The sequence below is a fragment of the Triticum dicoccoides genome, chromosome 4A, assembly GCF_002162155.2.
Source record: "Triticum dicoccoides isolate Atlit2015 ecotype Zavitan chromosome 4A, WEW_v2.0, whole genome shotgun sequence".
In the NCBI taxonomy this organism is placed as follows: domain Eukaryota; kingdom Viridiplantae; phylum Streptophyta; class Magnoliopsida; order Poales; family Poaceae; genus Triticum; species Triticum dicoccoides.
This window is the reverse complement of record NC_041386.1, coordinates 143054986-143072867: the sequence shown is the minus strand read 5'-3', so window position 1 is coordinate 143072867 and position 17882 is coordinate 143054986.

Here is a 17882-nt window from a genome sequence, read left to right as displayed (position 1 = left end):
AGTAGGAAAGGGAAGAGAGAAGAGAAGGAAGGAGGGGGCGCTGCCCCTCCCCCTTAGTCCAATTCAGACTAGGCGTTGGGGGGCGCGTGGCCTGCCCTAGGCAGCCCCTACCTCTCTCCCCTAAAGCCCATTAGGGCCCACATACTCCCCGAGGGGTTCCGGTAACCCCCCAGTACTCCGGTTAATGTCTAAACTCACTCGGAACCATTCTGATGTCCAAACATAGTCATCCAATATATCGATCTTTATGTCTCAACCATTTCGAGACTCCTCGTCATGCCCGTGATCACATCCAGGACTCTGAACAACCTTCGGTTCATCAAAACACATAAACTCATAATATCGACCGTCACCGAACGTTAAGCATGCGGACCCTATGGGTTCGAGAACTATGTAGACATGACCGAGACATGTCTCTGGTCAATAACCAATAGCGGAACCTGGATGTTCATATTGGCTCCCACATATTCTACGAAGATCTCTATCGGTCAAACCGCATAACGATATACGTTGTTCCCTTTGTCATTGTTATGTTACTTGCCCAAGATTCGATCATCGGTATCTCAATACCTAGTTCAATCTCGTTACCGGCAAGTCTCTTTACTCATTCCATAATGCATCATCCGGCAACTAACTCATTAGTCACATTACTTGCAAGGCTTAGATTGATGTGCATTACCGAGAGGGCCTAGAGATACCTCTCCGACAATCGGAGTGACAAATCCTAATCTCGATCTATGCCAACTCAACAAACACCATCAGAGACACCTGTAGAGCACCTTTATAATCACCCAGTTACGTTGTGACGTTTGGTAGCACACAAAGTGTTCCTCCGGTATTCGGGAGTTGCATGATCTCATAGTCATAGGAACATGTATAAGTTATGGATAAAGCAATAGCAACAAACTAAACGATCATCGTGCTAAGCTAATGGATGGGTCAAGTCAATCACATCATTCTCTAATGATGTGATCCTGTTAATCAAATGACAACTCATGTCTATGGTTAGGAAACATAACCATCATTGATTCAACGAGCTAGTCAAGTAGAGGCAAACTAGTGACACTCTATTTGTCTATGTATTCACACATGTACTAAGTTTTCGGTTAATACAATTCTAGCATGAATAATAAACATCTGTCATGATATAAGGAAATATAAATAACAACTTTATTATTGCCTCTAGGGCATATTTCCTTCACTACCCATCAAACTTGGCCAAAGAAGATAAATAGATCGGAGAGGATACCAAGCTAGTTAATTACATAGCTAAGAAACTTCAAAAGATTCAATAGAATTCAATGGAAAATCTGATCATAAAGTGAAAGTTCATTATATCCCAACAAACGCACCACCAATTACATCGTATGGATCCCGATCATGCGAGGCAACTCAGGGTAACTTTGTATTAAATCGCGAGGGATAGGGGATGCCATCTAGCTACTACTATGGACCCTAAGGTCTTAAATATCTACTCACACATGGTCATGGAGGCAGGAAGGTTGATGAAGAGCACCCCCCCTCCGTAATGGATTTCTCCCTTTTATAGTCTAAAACGTATCTATAATTTTTGATTGTTTCATATTATATTACCACTTTTATATACTTTTAATAGCAATTTATGGTATTTTCCTGGACTAACCTATTAATTTAGTGCCTAGTGCTAGTTCGTATTTTCTTCTTAGTTTTTGTTTTGCAGAAAATCAAAATCTCCCGAGGTCAAAATTAGTTGTCGATTTAATATGATTTTTGGGCAACAAGAAGAACATGAAGCTTTGGGAGACATTGAGAGGAGCTGGCAGGGCCCACAAGGGCGCCCTGCACAGCCTGGGGGTTGCACTACCTGGCCGTTTGGGGCCCTCTTGCACCTCCTTGAGCTGATTCCACTGCCATAATTATCTATAAATATCAAAACCCTCCAACTTACTTTAAGATAAATTTTATCGCTGCTACAGGTCTATGTGCCATGAAGATCCCATCTGGAGGCCCGTTCTGAAGCCCTGCAGCAGGGGAAAGCCATTGCCGAAGCCATCTTCATCAACCTTGCTGCCTCCATGACCATGTGTGAGTAGTTCCATTAGGACCTATGGGTCCATAGTAGTAGCTAGATGGTTCTCTATTTTCTTGTATCTTCAATACCATGTTTCTGTGTACCTTCTCACATGATCGAGATCAATTTGATGTAATTGGTGGTGTGTTTGTTGGGACATAATGAATTGTCACTTTATGATAAGATTGTTCACTGAAATCAGTTGAATCTTTTGAGGCTTTGTTGTTGCAAATTAAATAGCTTTGTATGCTCTCTGGCCTATCTATCTTCTTTGGCCAAATTCAATGTGTTTTTCTTCAAAGAGAGTGTCGCTTTCTAGTGGGTCCAGTCTTGCGGTGCTCTAACCCAGTAACAATAAGGGCCAAGACCCATATTGCATTGTTGCCACTAAGGATAAAACGATAGGGTTTTGTCATATTGATTGACTTCTTCCTATCTACATTATGCCATCTTGCTTATTGCGATACTTTGTTTCTTGCAAACTTAATACCTTGAGATGCATGCTGGATAGCGGTTTCAGGGTGGAGTATTAGTAGTAGATGCAGTTGGATTAATGATCTACTCCCTCTGTTCTAAATTACTCATCGCAGAAATGGATGTATCTAGAACTAAAATACATCTAGATACATTCATACTTGCGACAAGTAATTCAGAACGGAGGGAGTACTTATCATGGACGTAATGTGTAACGACCCGTATATTTTCACATAGTATTTCCACCCTTAACTAGATAATTAAGTAGAATCCATTAAGCAAATACATATCAGATTTCTTCAACAAGCATTCATAACCACTCAAGTATATATATATTTATATTCATAAACCTCAGACAGTATAGCTGTACAAATGTATTACAAATGACTACACTGTACAGCAAACTTAGACCAACCCAAAAATATCTCGTGGTCAAAGCAGTAAACAGTGAGACATATTTGGGATACACATTGACCACCACCATCACGTGCATTATAGATATCAGTAGTCAATTGACCAACAGTTGGTCTAGGCATGGGCTGCAACTCCTAGCCAATAGAGAGACTCCACAAATGACTACACTGTACAGCAGGGATGGGCAGCCATAACTAGCTAGGTACAAGAAAGAGAGGAGGAGTAACCTGGCTAAGGATTCACTGTAGCACACTCATCACTCTGCTTCCAAATAGCCAGACCAAGCTCTCTTCTTCTTCTCAGTAGCATTTCCATTCCCCTGTTCACAACCAACAAAGATCCAAGATCAATAAGTGAAGATGGTGACCTGAGAAATCATCAGTAGACTGAAGGGGACAGGCTGGAGCTACAATCTAGCCTACTGGAGTGGACTTGGAGCGTAGGAGCAGCAAGAGTAGGACCAACAGAGAGGGCAAAATAAGAAAGGTGAGTTCTTCTTCTTTTGCCACTATATATTTCTCACATACACAAAGAAGACCAGCCCAGATGCACACACAAGTCTCATAGTCATTCATAGATGCACGCAGAAGTATCCTAATTATTCATAGGTGCACAAAAGTCACAGCAGGAACATCTACCCCAGATCTTGGAAGCAACAGTACTAGGAAACATGGATAAGGCATTAAGATGTAAAATAAAAAGTTCCCAGATTAATTAGGCAGCAGAAATACACCAAGATTATTCAAAGGGGTGAACATGTTCGGTACACACACATGGGAGCCATTTTAATCTACTAGATCTGAGAACTTGACTATCCTAAATATTTGAGAAAGGAACAAGGGCACCACTAACCTGCACCCATGGTGGATCTGCTCCACGGACACGCACTGGAGCTCTGACCTGCACCATCCAGCATCACGGCGGCGCCCAACGCCAACCACTTCAATCTGGAGCAAGGAAATCACATCGCCAATAGGGTTTGACCTACAAGCCAAAAGAACACACACACAGAGGGGGATTAGAGAGTTGAGGCTGAAATTCATGGGGATAATATGGGGATTCACGTCAGGGGAGAGACAGTGTGGAGGATCTAGCAGCGGCATCTTTCCCGTCGCTGGCGGTGGCGCCGATCTGGGCAAGGAGCAGAGGAGCATCAGTCTGTATTATTACTTCTGTTCTCGCTGGACTAGTAGTACTAGTGGGTGCTCTGTTCGGTTGAGGACTACTAGTACAGAACTAGTACAGGGAAGAGAGAGATAGGCTTAGTTTAGAGAAAGGGAGAGGGCACGTGGAGGATAAATTAGCTTAGTAACTTATCCAGGTGCACACCTAGTACGCATACTAATGCAAGCTTAGTAAAAAGACATTAGAAAAAAAAGTAATATTTGACTGTAGGATGACCACACTGCACCGACGTATATTTTTTTCATTTTCCTAGTATTCACTTGACTTAGTCTCGAAATATATATTTGCCGAACTGCAGGAAGCGAGTACAGTCAGGAGAAGGAGACGCTACAGAAGCAAACTGAGTCCGGGTCTGAGTACGAGAACTCAGGCAAGCTCTCCTTGATCATGCTGAGTAGAGCTACTTTTGAAAAACACTATTCTTTGCTGCATCTTATCATCAACTTGCATAAAATGTTTTGGTAATAAATTGTGTGGAGTGACTATTGCCAAAAAGTTGGGTTAGCTAATGGAGCAGCTAATCCATTGATTTATTTATTTCTTATAATTATTTGGTGGGTAGAGGGTGCCCTGGATGGACATACTGGAAGGTGGGGCCCTCTACATATGGCTAGTATATTAAGAATTAAATAACTTTCACTCGTTTTATGCGCCGTACTACAACCGTATCAACCATGGTCTCGTCTAAGACGAGTTGAGCCCAATACCATCAAGTTATTATACTCTCCACATGGGTAAGTAGTAGTAGGATGGGCGATGAGTTCCCACGCTAATGCCGGATGGGTGCATTAGCAAGCGCTATATATATTAAGCGTTGGTGGAGTGCGGGTTCTGAAACCCGACACAACGGCTAGTGACACTAGCCGGTGGAGATATAATATACAAATGGGAAAAAGCTTAGGTTCTGAACCATGTCTCGCATCTAAGGAAGTGCAGATGGCAATTATGGTTTCGAGCTCTATGGGTAAAGTGATACAAACTCTGTAGAGTTAAAGGAAAACATGAATTCATGCCAGTCTCTTGGATTGGGGATTATGGGGACCTATTGGTGGTCTATCTCGCAATACGAGTGTTTGATAGCTTTTATAAATTGAAATAAACTTTCTGCAACAAATGGTTATTTTGAAAGGTGTTGAGTTGAGGTAGGACTTGTTGATTTATATTGAGCTATCATGAGTGTTGCATTTTGCTTTTTGAGCTTGCTGAGTACTTTGTACTCACTCTTGCTATTAATCATCTTTTTCTTAGAGCAAAGCTTGTATGAGAATCCTACTGGACCAAGTGAGGAGAGCAATGGTGATGACTACAACTACACAGGGGACCTAGATGTGGATCCATCTAGTGCTATGTACGATCTGGATGCCACATATGGGGGTTGGGATGAATAAGTAACTATGATCTAGCTATGTAATCCAGAAACTATTTTATCATCATCTATCTAGTACTGCTAGTTGGAACTCCGGTGTTAGGAGATGTAATAATTTGGCAAAACATGTGAGAAGCCTACCTGAGACTTTTAGCCCTGTGTGGCAAGGTATTGTAATATAAATGCCCATCTCTAGCTATTTCCTTGTTGCATATCTCTGACATGGATTATTATTTGACAAGACAAGATTTTGTCAAGAAATAATCAAAGGACTAGTGTCATTATCTATAGTAATAATGACACGGGTCGTCACATAATGCATATATGTGATTATGCCTTGAATGATCATAGTTATAAATATTCAAACCGGTCAATTGCCCAACTGTAATTTGTTTACCATGCTACTTGTTGTTTTTGAGAGAGATGCCACTAGTGAACGTATGGCCCCGGGGTTTATTCTCCATTAATGAATTCTTATACACAATTTCTCATTTTATTTTCCATGTTATTTTACTACTATTTATCTCTATCATTTGTGTTTAATCTTGTAACTAGCAAGACAACCCTCTTACCATGTTCGGTGCAAGTTTGTAGTTGTTTGTGTGCAGGTGATGTTTACATTGTTAGCTTGGGAACTTCCTACTAGATTGATAACCTTGGTTCTCTAACTGAGGGAAATACCTTGCTATTGTTCTCTTTCACCCTTCCTGTTTGGGGAAATCCCAACAAATCCGATGGGAATTAGTGCCCTCCGGCAGGGTGCCGGAACATGTCTCTAGATTGGATCTCCTCGGAACAGGAACTTGCGGCGGCGAAAAAATAGGAGAAAATTTGCACTGAGGGTTTCGTGAAATATGGAATCTATAGGTGAAATAATGGACAGAAGGCGGTGCATAGGGGTCCCACGCAGGCTCCCAGCGGGGGTCACCCGTGGCTGTGTGGGGCCCCTAGATGGACCTTTGGCAGGTCCCGACACTTTCTGGAATCCTTAGGTCACGAAAAAAATCACATTAAATCCTCAGGGTTTTTTTGACCTTTCGTAGATATGGATTTTCTCAAAATTCAAAAACATGCAGAAAACAACAAATGGCTTGGGGCACTGACTTAATAGGTTAGTCCAAAAAATTAATACAAAATGCTATAAAAATTATTCAAAAGTGATATTATAATAGCATGAAACAATCAACTATTAGAGATACATTTGAGACGTATCAAGAGGCCATGACACGTTCATGGGATGAGAGGCAAACCTCTTCTCAAGAGGAGGAATACCAAGTGCTCGAAGGTCCCGACTTGCCCTACAACAACAAGAGGGAAAGGTCATGTCACATGGACAGTAATGGTTCCTCCTCGGAGGTGGAGCCAAAAGAGAAGTTCTTCAAGGATGAGGAATAACAAGAGGAAGGAAGACGCTGGAGCTGATCCCCATCGAATCCGTCAAGCTCGCCAGCACCGGTGACTGCCTCAACTTCATCAAGATCAATCCAACCGCTATGGGTAGTTGCGGCTTTAGTGGCTGTACTATTCATGAGCCATTGGAGGGGTCACATCATATGAGCCCCAAGGCACGCGAAGAGCACGCCATCGGAGCATGCATCAATGCAGGGCCCCCAAGGAAGAAATTCCTCGCGGATCCTAACTCCACCCCCGTCAACATTGTGCTCATGAATCAAAGGTACATGCTACTTGTTCAAAAACTAAAAGTGACTTTTTGCATGACCATATCAAGGATATGGAGAACGCGATTGCTTACAAGACCAAGACGTTGTTACCTACGAGCTTAAGGTTCATTGCAGATCTGGACGAGATGATTCACATGTACAAGCTCTGCATCACAGACTTGGATATGACCAACAAACTCTTCCTTGACATGCTCATTCAAAGAACTCTGGTATCGGTAAAAAGGAGATTAAATGAATCTCGTGGACCTAGCATGTTAAGCTTGGGGAGATTTTGTGGCCCTTTGTATCTCTTTACCGCTTTATCCAATTAAAGTTCTAGTTTGTTTTAGTTTGAATAAAAGTGGAACATCATGTTCTTTTGATCGAGGGAGGATTCTTACATCCTATAAGTGCCAAATAGCCTTGATTAAATGTTCTATTATGTTATTCTTAAAATCATACTAGATGCATGATTAAAAATGTGCGTTAAAATATTTTCACTTGATGATGAGTATAAGTCTTCCACATCTTTAGTGTCAATTAGATATGAAAGGTTAGCAACTAAATGAGATAGATTACTTTCATTTTAGTTTAACTCTTTAAAGCTTTTTAAAAAGATCAGTATAGACGATTGTCTCCTGACCAAATAAAATGATAAGAGCAAGTGGATTATATGGTAGAACTCTCTTTAATAAAATAAGGCTTTCCAAAAGACCCCTTCTCGATGCAAGGAGTCATGCTAAACTACTTGACTTTTTTAGAGGTAAACTGAGAGACCATTGCTACTTGCTCGCCTGAAAGACAAGTGAACTATTGTATGAAGCTGCGATGCGTTTGCTAACCAATAGAATAGTTAATGTGTCGAAGTCTTAATGGCAATCCTACCTAGTGAAGAAATAATAGTGTTCGTCATAATCATCTATCTTGCATGAATTTTTAAATTTTGTGATGGACTCATACATTTATATTATTCGCATCTCATAATCAAGATAACCTCTTTCTAACAAGTTCTAATATTTTCTCGAGGACAAGCAAACCTCTAAGCTTGGGGGAGTTAGTCCAATTTTTATGTTAATTTTTTCCAGTCAATTGCGTTCGCGCACCTTCTTTTGTATGTTTTCACCAGGATACTTGGCACGATTGACGTATAAGGAAAGAAGGCCAATTTATGGTGATGAATCATGTCAATTAATGTGATAAAACTCTACCATAAAAGGTAAAATAAGTGGGAGAAGAAATAGCTCACGCGCTCTAGAGCCAAAGACGGCTTGTGGTACGAGTGCACAGTCGTACCATGCGACACCGCCTCTTCTTGGTCAAGTACTTCACCCCCGTGAAATTGGATAAGGGGAAGAAGAGAAGAATGTATCTAGAAACAAGCCCCAAAAGGAAGAACCCTAGCCTCCGGAAGGATTTCAGAAAGGGAATTGATCCAAGGACTTCGCCTCCGCAACATCGCGTCAAGAAGGCATCATCACCATCCCATCTCCATCTCCTTGAAATACAATATTTGGTGTGGATTCACTTTTTTATTACTTTCGCATGATCACCATGTCCATCATGTTTCGTTCTACGATGTTTGTACTCCTGATGTGCAAGTAGTTTCCCTAGTTGGGGATATGGAGGAACCCTAGTATGTTTATGATTGTTTGGTATTAAGATTTGACATCCTATTTATATATTTAAGTTAATAATCTTCTTGATGTTGGGCGAAGTCGACCATCTATTATATGCCTCTTTTGGACGAAAGGTTACTACTATTGGTTTGAAGGTCGGTTGGAAGGTAGGTTAGTGGCAGGGTCTATCTCCCTTCTTCGTGGATCATTGCGATAGGGGACAAACGGAGACCGCTTTCGCTGCACATGTGAGGAAACCCTTAATTATCATTTGGTAACCAGAGTGAGGATGAATTGAAGTGGCGTATGTCATATGGGGCTGCTGCATTTATGCACGTATCTATACTTGGCTCCGCCCACAAAGCGAAACATAAAACTAGATTAGGTACCCGACACAGAAATATGCTTAGGCATCGATCATGTTAGATATACTAGTGGGAATCCGGACTCCATGGGAATGCTGTAGGTCCACCGATTTCAATAATTGTTACTCACGTCTCACGCTACTGTGTTTTACTTTTGCAGTTTACATTTTGGTTCACTGCAACCACTCAATATTGCCACCCGTTTCCACTTCGCTTTGAACTGTATTTAACTTGCAGGCACTGTTATTTAAACCCTACAAAAGACAAAGACCGATTCTTATGCTTCCTGTGGGATCAATACTCTTACTTTGAAAAGGCTACAACTAAACCATGTGCACTTGCAGGACATCACTCCACCCCATGACCATGCCACTGGTTCATCGACGAGGTGAGACAACTCTGTCATGGCCCGCGCCTTCCCTACTCTTCTCTCTTCCTCTACTTTGTCTTCCTCCTGCTAGACATCACATTTAACCAGGGTCATCGTTGCCATCTTTTCTTGGGAACCGCCACCGCTCGAGTCACCTTCTTGCCTTCCCTCCATTCAGCTCCGTCGCAAAACCGTCGGATCTGGCCATCCCCAGCAGTCGCGCCTCCTTGCAAGATCCTCTATCGCCTGAGCCCAACCACCGCCGCGCAAGGCTGCCGACGTGGCAGTCGCTTTGCACCAACCGCCCGTGTTCCCCACACCTCTGCCACCTCACTGGAAAGGTGAGACAGCTCTGCCTTCCCTCCTCTTCTCTCTCTCCCTCTGCTCTTGTCTTCTTCCTGCTCAAGAGCTGCCTCCATTAACCGCCACGCAAATCTGTCTTTTTTTGTTAAGTGAAACAAAGAGGGGTGAGAGAGAGAGGGAGTTTTCTCTTTTTTTGTTTGGGCAAATTAGGGAAACAAGTGTCCCTAAATTTCATTACATCATGTTAAGTGAATAGGTGTTTGTCCACCTATTTGACACATCAAATAGAAGGGATGCCGCACAGGAAACATGCTATGACCGGTGGCCCGCTTCGTTCTCGGTCGGTGTGTCCTTCGCATTACAAGCTATCAAATTTTCGATGTTGGTGATTTTTTTTTCCTTTGCTTTATATTGGTTGATGCGGTTTTCAATTGTTTTTTCATATAAAACATGATCATATTTTTTAAATGTAGACACCTTTTTGGTTACATGCACAATTTTTTAAAAATGTGCAAATTAAAATTTTAAAATTATATGTGAATACTTATATAAAAATGCATCGGCACTTTAGAAATCTTTAGCGCATATTTATTGGGTATTTGTATGTTACAAAAAATGGTCACTGTGTATTTAAAAATTATTCATCATATATTAGGAATGGTCGTCATGTATTAAAAAAAGTTCTTGCTGTATTCAAATGTTTAGCGTTTATTTCAGAAAACGTACAATGTACTAAAAATGTTCAAATCCTATAAAAATTGTTTGTCATGTGTTAGAAAATGTATGCTGTTTTTAAGTTTATATACACAAACAATGTATATTTACTAATTCAAGAAATAAACTAAAGTTGAACAGTGAAAAAAGAAAAAAAAGGAAAAAAATGAAAAAGAAATACAAAGATGAAGACGAAGAAAGATAGATAGGAAAAAGTAAAACTGAAAAAAAAGCAGAAAGAAAATCCAAAAAAATACGAATAAGAATATCGTATAGGATGAACCTTATCTCTACTATCTCTATCTCTTCTCTTAAAAAGAACGTAAGGCTCCCATTTCACCTTTCTCTCCACCACCTTTTCGTCTAACCTTTCATTTATATGACAATCAATCACCTTAATTTACTTACCTTCTGAACCAATTCCACTTTAATTTACTTACCAAACTTCTAATCAAAATATAAGGTAATTCACGGTCATGATTTGATGAACATTTATTTACAAAATCACATTATTATTGATAGATAAATCACAAGCTAACGTAGTACAATATTTATATCCCGTTGCAACGCACGCGCATTATTTTAGTACCTGAAAAATCTCTATATACTACTTAAAAAGAACGTAAGGTTCACATTTCACCTTTCTTTCCATCACCCTTTCATACAACGTTCCATGTATATGTAAATCAATCACCTTAATTTACTTACCTTCTTAACCAATTACAATTTAATTTACTTACCAAACTTCTAACCAAAATATAAGGTAATTCACGGTCATAATTTGATGAACATTTATTTACACAATCACATTATTATTGACGGGTAAATCACAAGCTAACATATTAGAATATTTATATCCCGTTGCAACACACGGGCATTGTTCTAGTACCTGAAAAACAAGGAAAAAAAGTAGCACTACATAAAAAATGGAGCATCAAACGCAACTGAAAAAAATCGATAGAAAGCACAATGAACCCAATCAAAAGAAAAATAGTTTAAAACAGATAAAGGGGGCAGCTCAATAGGTATGCCTTGTGTTATCCTATTCGACAACACTTCTATGTCTAGCTTATTGCGAGACTAATGCAACGTCGGTAATCCCTATCTGGCGCTTCAGGCGCCCGTTACAGGCCATTTTGCTAACAGGTGCGTGAAGCGCACAACCCTCCTCACGAGCTGGGCCGGCACACATAACTTTTCTTTTCATATTTTTAAATCGCAACATGGAAAATTTATGGGCGATGGGATTCGAACCGCACACCTCTATGTTCTGTGATAGCTGCACTAACAACCCTAGGCAGCAAACATCATGTAATTACATTTTCGGTTTTTGTACTTTTTGTCTTCCTTCCGTTTCTGTTTCCCTTTTCTTTTCCCCTTTTTCTTTTCTTTTTTCTTTTTTTATTTTTTCTTTTTTGTTATTTCAAATTCTTAGATTCATGAACCATCTACAAAGTCCGTGAAGCTTTCCCAAATCGATGAACTTTTGCAAAATTGGTGAATTTTTTCTTTTTTGAACTAATTTTTGAATTTTTGAATTGTTTACAAAATTCATATGAAATATTTTCAAAATCGATGAACATTTTTTCTACGTTGTTGAACATTTTTCAAATTTCACAAAAAATTTCTCAAGGTCAATGTATTTTTTTCAAAATCTAAGAACTATTTTTCATATTCGATGAACATTTTTAAAATTTGATTAACCCGTTTTCAAATTGATGAACTATTTTCAAATTTGGTAACTTTCTTTAAAGCCGGTGAATTTTTTTTCACATTCTTCAACTTTTTTTTTCAAAAACGTGATTTTTTTCAAAATCGATAAACATTTTTCAAAATTGATGAGCTTATTTTCAAATGGATGAACTTCGGTTCGAAATTGACAAACATTTTCCCATTTTTATGAACCATTTCGTTTTTTTTGAACTTATTTCAGAATTTGTGGTTTTTATATTTTTTGTGATTTTTTTCAAAAAATCAATTGTGGGTATATAATATATCTCTAGAAGTAGGGTCGAAGAGACCTCGTTTCTAATAGTTCACAAGCTTGGCAGCTCGGTCTGTTGGTTATGGCGCAGGTTACTATTTGTTCGGTGAAGAGTTCGGTTCCCACTTCTCCTAGGTATGCACTAATCAGGATATTTCAGCTTCACCCTGCGAGCACTGTCAGCGAGAACCCGCGCTGTCAGCGCGGGGAGCCCCTATTCCACGTGTGGCGCGCTGGCGATCGGTCACGCGCACGGATCCGGCTTGCCTGCTGCCTCCTCATGCTTTTATCCGTGCTCCCACTTCATCCTACGGTTGTATTTTTTTCTTTTTTCTTTTTAATCTAATCATCTCCCCCCCTGATTTTAAGGGGTGGGACCGTACCTTATTTTCTTCCAATCAAATCAAGCCACGTACGCGGGAGCACGGATGAGCACACGCCGAGGGAGCAGACAAGTCTCGTCCCATGCGCGCACCCCCTTGCTACCCTATGCGCCCTTCTAGGCCGGACCATCCGGGGCGCGTCGTGCCCCTTTTTTTGAAATTTCGAATAAAATCTGATTTTCAAAAAAAATCACAGATTAAAAAAACCACTGATTTCAAAATCAGTTCTTTAATTAATTTCTTCTGTCATTTCAAAAGAATGAACATTGTTTGAATTTTGACGAACATTTTTTATGAGCTTTTCAATAAAGATGAACATTATTTGGTATTTGATGTGAAAATTTTGAATCTGATGAACATTTTTTCAACTTGATGAAGAAAATATGTATTCTAGAAAACTGTTTTGAAAAAATGGCTGAATTTTTTTTAATTCAATGAATTTTTTTGAATCTAATATTTTTTTTCAAAATCGATGAATTTTTTTCGTATTTGCTGCACATTTTTTAATTTGACGAATAAATTGTGAATTTGATGAGCATTTTCTAAATCCAATGAACAAGAATTAAATTAAATGATTTTTTAATTTGATGAAAGAAAATGTTCATAGATTAAAAAAAGGTAAATGGGTTGGCCCATACGATAACCGTGCGCCAGGGGGGTACGCGCTACGGTGGCGCCCTACGCGCCGAATAGGAAGCCCGTCAGTGCGGAATAGGAGCTCCCGACAGCGTCGCCTTGTGTGCCTCACAAACTAAGCCGTCCTTTTTTTCTTTTCTTTTTTGAGATGGAACACTCGTATTCCATTTAAGACACGGCGAGATCGCCAGTTACAGGACGGATTACAGCATCAGGGTAGTTCTCAAACCACACACACTTGGTGTCCATAGCTAACCCTGCACCGAAGGACGCAAGAACATGCGCGAGCCTGTTACATTCACGATGGACATACACAACATGTCAACATACGCATGGATAAACTGAGTTTGGAGCTTCCGTTTAATAATTTTGAAGAGATTGGCCAGCGCTGCAAAGTCATACGCATCAGAAGTCACCGCATGTTGGAGCATGAGGCTATCAATTTCGAATACTACTCTGCCAACTCCCATCTCATCTTTAAAGGTAATCGCTTGCAGTAGAGCCACTGCTTCAGCATGAAGTGATTTAGATAGACCATTTGCAGAACCAGCTACCGCAAAATGAACATCTCGATCTTCATTTCTGCAGATGAACCCCCAGCTACAGGGGCCCGATGCAGCAGTATAGGTTGCGTCACAATTTATTTTGACCATGTCCTGTGGTGGTGGTTTCCATGATATCTAACGACGCGTTTGGTTCGGGAGAATCGCAACGGTTCCCGATTGCAGCGCATCCGGCGTTTGGTACACGCACACCACGTATTCCGTAGCAGTGCTTTCCGATACGGGGTTCACAAAATTGAAAACGCTCACATGCGGCTGATTAGGAAAACAGGAGTCGGACGGCCAGACCAAACAGATCACGTATTCCTAAAGCAAAAAGGTAAAACGGAGCTTCCCAATACCTTAACCGAAGAAGTAACCTGAGGGCGAACCAAACGCGTCGTAAGTGGCTGCACAGGTTGGTCCAGGTGGTGGGTTTAGGAAAGTTGTCCATTCATCGACATGGTGTCGTGCCAGGTATTGGAACTCATCGACCTTAAGACGTCGCTCTTCATGTTGCCTTTGTTTCTCTTAGACCACCATAGCCACAACAGTGCAACTGTTAATAGTTTCTTGTCCTATGACAGCTGAAAAATAGCATGAATGACTTCTCTTGCTGAACCAAGCTGCGAGAGGCTGGTTCGGAAATCCTCAAGTTGCAAAGCATGCCATCGTTGCTTTACCATTTTGCACCGGATGAACAAATGACCTCCATCTTTAAAGAGACGTCCACACGCGGTGCATCTAGTATCGAGCTCCACTCCTCACCGACTGATGTTCATATACATGGGATGACTATTATGTGCTAACCTCCAAAGGAAGTGGTGCACTCTCGGAGGGCACTTGATCTTCCAAAGTGATTCGAATAGTGTGGCATTTTGCATCTCAGCTACAGAATTTTCACCTCTCTGCCTGGTGGCTTCCCGACGTAACATGTCTATATGAACTTGGTAAGCCGATTTCACTGAAAAAATCCCCTTGCTGTGAAAGTGCCAAGCAAGGAAGTCCTCTGTTTACTCACAAATAGGGATACTCATAATTGCAGCAACATCATCAGGATGGAAGTAGTTCTCCACTAGCGCTCGATCCCAAGATCCCGTGGCTGGATCAATTAATTCTGACACCATGGTTAGGAGACCTTGGCCTTGATGCCGTCCAAGTATAGGACGGAGTTGTCCATCGCTCGCTCACTAGCGCGTTCCTTTTTTCAGTCAGCGACTACAACGCGTGTACTCTTCTGTAGGTTTTATTTATTTTCCCCCTTTTTCTTACTTTCCATTATATTTCTGAACAATGTTGATAATATACATAAGAAACAAATATTTTCCTTAGTTTTGAAAATGTTCAACACACGTGAAAAAAGGTGTGATGAAGAAACTTGTTCATGCAATTTTAAAAAGTTGTTCACACCATTCAAAGAGTGGTTTCTGACATTTAAAATTGTTCACAAAAATTGTACATGACATTTAAAAAAGAAATTTGTTCGCACTAACTTAATAAATGTCCATGCCATTAAAAAAGTAGTCATGGAATTTAAAAAATGTTCAATTTTTTAAAATAGGTACATATTGTTTTCAGTACCATTTAAAAGAAATCATAACACTTAACAAGCGTTCACATTTTAGAAGAAAATTAAACGGTCCAAACATGTATTCAATAATATCCAACATTTATCTCGAAAATGTTTAATGTCTATTAAAAAATATAATATGCATTTGAAAAAATCAACATGTATATAAAAATATTCTTAAGTTTTTGAAATAATCATGAAATACTAAGTTTCTTCAGGTTTAGAAAAATATCATGACATATAAATATAATCCTTACACTAAAACTGGGCAGATCAAATAATTCATGAATCTGGAAAATAGAAAAATGTAAATGCAAAAAAAGGGAAAAGATAAACATAAAAATGGTACAGAGTAGAAAACAAAAATGAGAAATAAAAGTAGAAAATGACAAAGAACATACAGAGAAGGAAAACACAAGAAAAAAGCAAATAGAGAAAAGGAAACCTAATAGAAAGCAGAAAAAATGAATAGAAAAAAAATGATTGCAAAAAACCTTCAGAGAAGAAAAAAACGATCCAAAGCAATCCCAAACTGTGAAAACACACGAAGCCCTGATCCAAGCCAGCACCGTAGCCTTTAAGGCTTTTGATAGCCGATGGATAGGGCTGCTGTGAGCAGCAAGGCGCTTGTCGATTGTGGATTGTCGACCGTGGAATGTCCCTGTGGAGATTTGGATTATCCTCCGCCCAGCGTCATGGCGGCGTCGGAGGTTGGAGATGATCATTGGATTGGCTGTGTGAAGGAAACTTTAGGGACTTAATTTTATTTTTCTTTATCTTAGAGCCTTTCTGCAAATTATCCCAGACATCTGTTCTATTTCAATTTCTTTAGAACATAACAAAATTGTTTCTGATCAATGTTAGTATTATGTTTCTCTCAAAATAAAAAAGAACAAGAAAAACATGGAATATAAATGGGCGTGGGGGCTCAGAGCATGATTGGTTTGCTACCAATATTTGACTAGCCAAAAGTTGGCATTGCCAAATATTGGCAATACCAATACTTGCCAAATATTGGTAATTTTATGTGAGATAGGTAAAACAACTAGGTAACCAACCAATTAATAGCCAATATTTGACACAGTGTCAAACATTGGCATGGCAATTTTTGGCACCAAATCTTTGTTGCCCACAATGTTCACCTATGTTGATAAAAGATAATTCTCCCCCACGCTCGCGCTTAAGCGCTGGTTACAGTTCATTCTGCAAACCGGAGCACACCCCGTTTTGTCCTTGGGCTCAGCAAATTTTTTTTCATTGTCGCCTAGTACGCTAGTTCGATGGTGCATGCAGCCTTTTTACACGGATTTTGGGAACGTTCTAGAAGTTTCCATCGGTTATTTGGCGCGGTTTTCCAAGATGAGTTATGTTTGTTTTTTCTTTTCGTTTTCCTTTTTATCTTTTCTGTTTCATTTTAGGTAAACTATTTAAAAAATTAACTTTTTTCAAATCCACGAACCTTTTTCTAAATTCTTCAATTTTTTAGCCGTCAACTTTTTGAGATTCGTGAACTTTTTATAACTTTTATGAATTTTTTCCCAAATTTGTGTGGTTTTTTTATATCCACTAAAGTTTTTCAAATTCATGAATTTTGTAGCTTTTATTTTTTTCCAAATGCATGAACTTTTAGCTTGTGAACTTTTTTTCAAAAAAATCTACTTTTAAAAAATGAGAACTTTTTCCAAAATTTCATGATTTTTTAAAATTCATGAACTATTTTCAAATTCGTGAACTTTTCGTTTCCGTGAACTTTTGTTAACTTCTAGAAACCTTTTAAAATTAGCAAAATTTACTATAATTCACCACCTTTCTCCGTTTCTGAAAAAATATTTGCATTTTACCAAATATGTTTGAAAAATAAAATAACCGTTTTCAAAAATTGGTCATGTTCAAATTTTTTGAAAATTGGTTAGCGCCTACCAAAAGGGTTTGCAGATTTAAAAAAGTTTTCTTGTTTCATAGGTAATGTTCACCTGTTCAAAAAATGTTTGCGCTTTCAAACACTGCTCAGAAATTTAGAACTTTTTCCAAAGCTGAGTGAAAAAATTGTAAGCTACCGTATTTCCGCTTCGTTGTAGTCCTTTGGCGCACCAATGTTCCTGGTGCTTATGAAAGAAAATAGGAAACAACATAGGTGGCTTAATGGGCCGGCTGGTTCGCTTGCTCCTGTGTGATTCAGGGGGTAGTGATGCAAATCCTATTCGGCTCTTAACGCACCAAATACACGCAAATGCATACATAATGCACAG